The sequence below is a fragment of the Mustelus asterias genome, chromosome 6 (genome assembly GCF_964213995.1).
Source record: "Mustelus asterias chromosome 6, sMusAst1.hap1.1, whole genome shotgun sequence".
NCBI lineage: Eukaryota > Metazoa > Chordata > Chondrichthyes > Carcharhiniformes > Triakidae > Mustelus > Mustelus asterias.
This window is the reverse complement of record NC_135806.1, coordinates 4,760,615-4,766,097: the sequence shown is the minus strand read 5'-3', so window position 1 is coordinate 4,766,097 and position 5,483 is coordinate 4,760,615.

Here is a 5,483-nt window from a genome sequence, read left to right as displayed (position 1 = left end):
TCTTTCTCTACACCCTAGCTATGACTGTAACACTACATTCTGTACTCTCTCCTTTCCTTCTCTATGAACGGTATGCTTTGTATAGCGCGCAAGAAACAATACTTTTCACTGTATGTTAATACATGTGGCAATAATAAATCAAGGAAGTCAATGGGAAGCGATTGAGAATGAGGAAGGGACCATTCTGGAAATGGTCAGCAGGCCAGGCAGCACCTGGGGAGGGAGAAACAGTTAGTGTTTCAGGTCTCTGACCTCTGTGTTTTTATTTCAGATTTCCAGCAGCTGCAGTATTTCCTTCTCCCAAAGAGGAAAAAATAAGCCCGAGGTAGATGGGATTCTCTTTCGCTAAGGAGGAAATCATAGATTGGAACCCCTACAGAAGGACACCATTCGGCCCATTGAGTCTGCACTGTCTCTCTGACAGAGCAGCCCCCCAGACCCTATCCTCATAACCCTATCCTCATAATTTGCACACAGCAAGCTACAAACATGATAGCGACCAGATCATTTACTTTTATAATGTTGGTTGAGGGTTAAAATGGAGACAGTGTGTGTGAGGGGGGAAAGAGAGGATGTGGGGGGGGGGGGGTGGGGAGAGTGCTTGAGGTTCCTTTGTTCTGTGGTTCTTCCCTTCTGATTTTGTTCTTCAAAACTCCAATATTCATTCTTCGAGACTGGCTCAAGCACATGCATGTACCATGGGCATATCATCCTAGGATAGTGCCAAAGTTATTTTAGCACTTAAAATCTAACTTATGGCTCCATTTGTATTTGGTTTCTGTCCATTTGGTCACTTACAATGACTTTATTATCATGGATGTGATGTTACAGCTTCCCCCTTGCAAACAACCATTGTCCAGTATCCTGCTGACTTTATTACCCATCGTAAAACCGAAGCCATTTGTTGCAGGTAAACAAAGGTCATTTTTTCTTGCAGCCACACACTGTCAGCCTGTCCTGAAGTTAGGCATATTTGCCAATCAGGCGATAGTAAGTGTCCTTTTCTTTACTTGGCCATTTTTGTATTAGATAATAGCTCGCTGGCTACAAGAGTTATCCAACACAACAGGATGGCTTGCTCGAGCACATCAGAAGGCAATTAAGAGTAAACCACATTGTTGTAGCACTGGATAATAACAGATTTCCACCCCTAAAATAATCGGGAACTGGTTGGCTTTTAATGGCAATCTGACAGCTTCATGGTCACTTCTACTGGTATCTGCCTGTTACTACAAATTTTCTTGAATCTCAAGTTCAGATTTTTGGAATGTGATGATGGGATTTGAACTCCTGTTCTCTAGATTATGCACCCAGTCCCCTGATGTACTAGTTCAGCAACACAGAGCTTAGTACCTCTGCAATATTTCAATTCACCTGTAAAACAGCGCTTCCCAAACTTGTTCCTCAGTGTGACCCCAATTCAATCCCTTGGGCTTCGTAGGCCTTCCCACAGGGAAAATTTAGAGAGGGGGGAGTGGGTGGAAAAAATAAATCAACAGACAACTTGCACAATCATTACTGTGCAGCATGGTAGCACAGTGGTTAGCATTGCTGCTTCACAGCTCCAGGGACCTGGGTTCGATTCCCGGCTTGGGTCACTGTGGAGTTGGCACATTCTCTGCGTGGATTTCCTCTGGGTGCTCCAGTTTCCTCCCACAGTCTAAAAATGTGCGGGTTGGGTTGATTGACTATGCTAAATTGCCCCTTAGTGTCCGGGATGCATAGGTTTGAGGGATTAGCAGGGTAAATGTGTGGGGTTACAGGGATAGGGCCTGGGTGGGATTATTGTCTGCGCAGGCTTGATGGGCTGAATGGCCTCCTTCTGCACTGTAGAGATTCCATGGGTTTCCAGAAGACTTGAAATGCCAAATACCTGCAATAACCTCAACTACAATTTAATAAATCATAAAATCTACATCATAAATGACAAACTTACATAACTATATAATTCTCAGCTGCACAAGATTGTGAAGTTGCATGCATAGGATATTTGTTATACATGACTGCAGTTAAAACAGAATGTTGAATAGTATCTCAGAAATAAGGGAGCATTTGCACAGAATGTCTAGTCATAACCACATTCATTAGACACCCCACCTAGGTGGAGCTTAGATTTTCAAGAATTAGGGTCAAGATTCCTTATCAAGCACCACCAGATACAGGGCTGCCCACTGCTCAGAATCATCCTAGCGACAATCCTAAGGATGGGTAATAAATGTTGGCCCAGCCAGCGACACCCACATCCTATAAATGATATTTTAAAAATTGGTCCAGACTGGACTTGGATCACTTTATAGGGCTCGTCAAAATGTGTTTGTTCTGTTTCTATTCCCTTGCTTGGGGAATACAGCATGTGCAGTGCATTCTCAACTCTTCCGTCTGATACCGTCCTAGAACCATAGAAAACTACAGCTCAGAAACAGGCCTTTTGGCCCTTCTTGTCTGTGCCGAACCATTTTTTGCCGAGTCCCACTGACCTGCACTTGGACCATATCCCTCCACACCCCTCTCATCCATGAACCCGTCCAAGTTTTTCTTAAATGTTAAAAGTGACCCCGCATTTACCACTTTATCCGGCAGCTCATTCCACACTCCCACCACTCTCTGCGTGAAGAAACCCCCCTAATATTCCTTTTAAACTTTTCTCCTTTCACCCTTAACCCATGCCCTCTGGTTTTTTTCTCCCCGAACCTCAGTGGGAAAAGCCTGCTTGCATTCACTCTATCTATACCCATCAAAATCTTATACACCTCTATCAAATCTCCCCTCATTCTTCTACGCTCCAGGGAATAAAGTCCCAACCTATTCAATCTCTCTCTCTAACTCAGCTTCTCAAGTCCCGGCAACATCCTTGTGAACCTTCTCTGCACTCTTTCAACCTTATTTACATCCTTCCTGTAACTAGGTGACCAAAACTGTACACAATACTCTAAATTCGGCCTCACCAATGCCTTACATAACCTTACCATAACACTCCAACCTTTATACTCGATACTCCGATTTATAAAGGCCAATGTACCAAAGGCACTCTTTACGACCCTGAAGGAGAACTCTTTGTGGTTTGAATGGATGGTGCGCTAACTACAAACCAAAATCACTGAAATGCTAGAAGTGATCTTCAGAGTCAGTAGTAATGAAATCTACACATTTGGATTTGTTTATAGAATCCTACAGTGCAGAAGGAGGCCGTTTGTGGGGATAGGGCCTGGGTGGGATTGTGGTCGGTGCAGACTGTATGTTATTGCAATATGGTGTTCCTGTAATATATATAAAATTATTTATTGTAAACCCATTCATTTACCTTAGCTAGTCCCCCTGACACTAAAGGACAATTTAGCATGGCCAATTCACCGAACCCGCACATCTTTGGACTGTGGAAGAAACCAGAGCAGCTGGAAGAAATCCACGCAGATACCGGGAGAACTTGCAAACTCCACACAGACAGTGACCTAAGCCAGGAATCGAACCCAGGTCCCTGGCGCTGAGAGGCAGCAGCGCTAACCACTGTGCTGCCCAACATACACAGAGTTCAGTTTGCTTTTCTGAATGCATCCATCAAGAATCCTTAGATTTTTTAAGCAGTATGGTGAAGTATCATTAATTCATTGTCAGTCACATCTATCCACTTGTCCCTGGCTGACTATGTCTCCCTTCACCGAAAGTGCAACAGCTGAGGCCGGTACTAATCCTCAATTATTTACAAGCCGAGTACAAACTGGGGCCTGAAGTTACAGGTCAAAGTTCTGAAGTTGACCTAGCCTGCCAAGAGGACCGCAAAAATTTGCTAAGTTTCAGATTTCCAGTAGCAGCATTATTATGATTCAGTTTTGGACAATCCAAATGGCACCATTCGAAGAGCAACACCTTTATGTCCTCACACACACTCTCTCTTTCTCCTCCTCTAACACACTTACACATTCTCCAATCACTCAGTTGACGGTGATCTTTGCTCGGGCGTGCCTGGGCTTCGCTCCAGCCTGTATATGGACCCTGCTCCCCAGCACCTCTGCTCCCTGGGGTCCTCGCCTGGCAACTTTTCTCTGTGTCCAGCGTCCTAGATCTTATGATCCCTGGGCCCCACGCCCTGGAACCACTGTTCTGTGCCCCGTATCCCAGCACCCCTGGACCTTCCTCTCAGCTGGTGTCTCACTGACTTTATTAATCATGGATGTGTTGTTACAGCTTCCCCCTTGCAAACAACCATTGAGCCTACCAGCAGCAAACATGGGAATGAAGTGATTGGAGGAGCAGCTCCGTGCAGATTTTTCCATTCAAACCGACCTTACTGACCAGCATTCTGTAGACTGGCTCCGGAAACTATATAGAGGAACCTTGAGAGCCACGGAGAGCCCTTGGGATGCATGTTTGACAAGCCTGAGCTAAAGACATGCAGGAGAAAGGAATAAAAGCATTTGGTGACAGGTGCGATGAAGTAGGGTCTGAGGCGATTTGTGTGGAGCACAAGCAGTGGCTGAGGCTCGTTGGGCCAAATGGTCTGTGTCCGTGCTGTAGATGTGCTGCAAATGTTAACAACACCCATATCCTGAGAATGAATTTAGAAAAAAAAAAATCTCCCAAGGCTTATACTTTCAGTGCAATGGTCCAATACAGATATCCCTCAAGATATCCAATTAAAGTTACCATTTTGGGCAGCACGGTGGCACAGTGGTTAGCACCGCCGCTTCACAACGGCAGGGACTCGGGTTCGATTCCGGCCTCGGGTCACTGTCTATGTGGAGTTGCACGTTCTCCCTGTGTCTGCGTGCGTTTCCTCTGGGTGCTCCAGTTTCTTCCCACAGTCCAAAGATGTGCGGGTTAGGTGGATTGGCTATGCTACATTGCCCCTTAGTGTCAGGGGGACTAGCAAGGTAAATATGTGGGGTTACAAGGCTAGGGCTTGGGTGGTATTGTTGTCGGTGCAGACTCGAAGGGCTGAATGGCCTCCTTCTGCACTGTAGGGATTCTATGATTCTTCAGCTATTTATTCAGGAGTCATTTCAAAACTAAAGAGCCACAGCTGTTCTTGCATCATTGACATGTCATTATCAAGTAAACATAAAGGCCAATTTATCATCATTAGGAATCTTGCTTCCTCTTTATGTACTTACTTCTGTTAGCTCCACACTGGGTGGTTTTGTACACAAGTGAATTCTAATCTCATAAGTATACCCAGATAATTGTTTCTTAAGAATCATTAATCAGCAGAGGAGATTCTTGTATCTGACAGCTCTACCAAAGATTTAATTGGTCTAAGGACATTATTCGTTTTGTGGGGTTCACTTGCAAGGCAATATATTAATATAGCTTGTGCTACCAAGCCAGAGCAGGATGAGGGTAAGTGATAGCAATGTTATGGCTACATCATCTTCCCCGACTTTGAGGATTTAGCCTGTTGTTGGTTCTCAAACCTCACACAGCTCGTCAAACTAGGGATGAGGCTAAACTTATCTTATTGTAGAAAAGGATAGTTTCCCCCAGGCTTC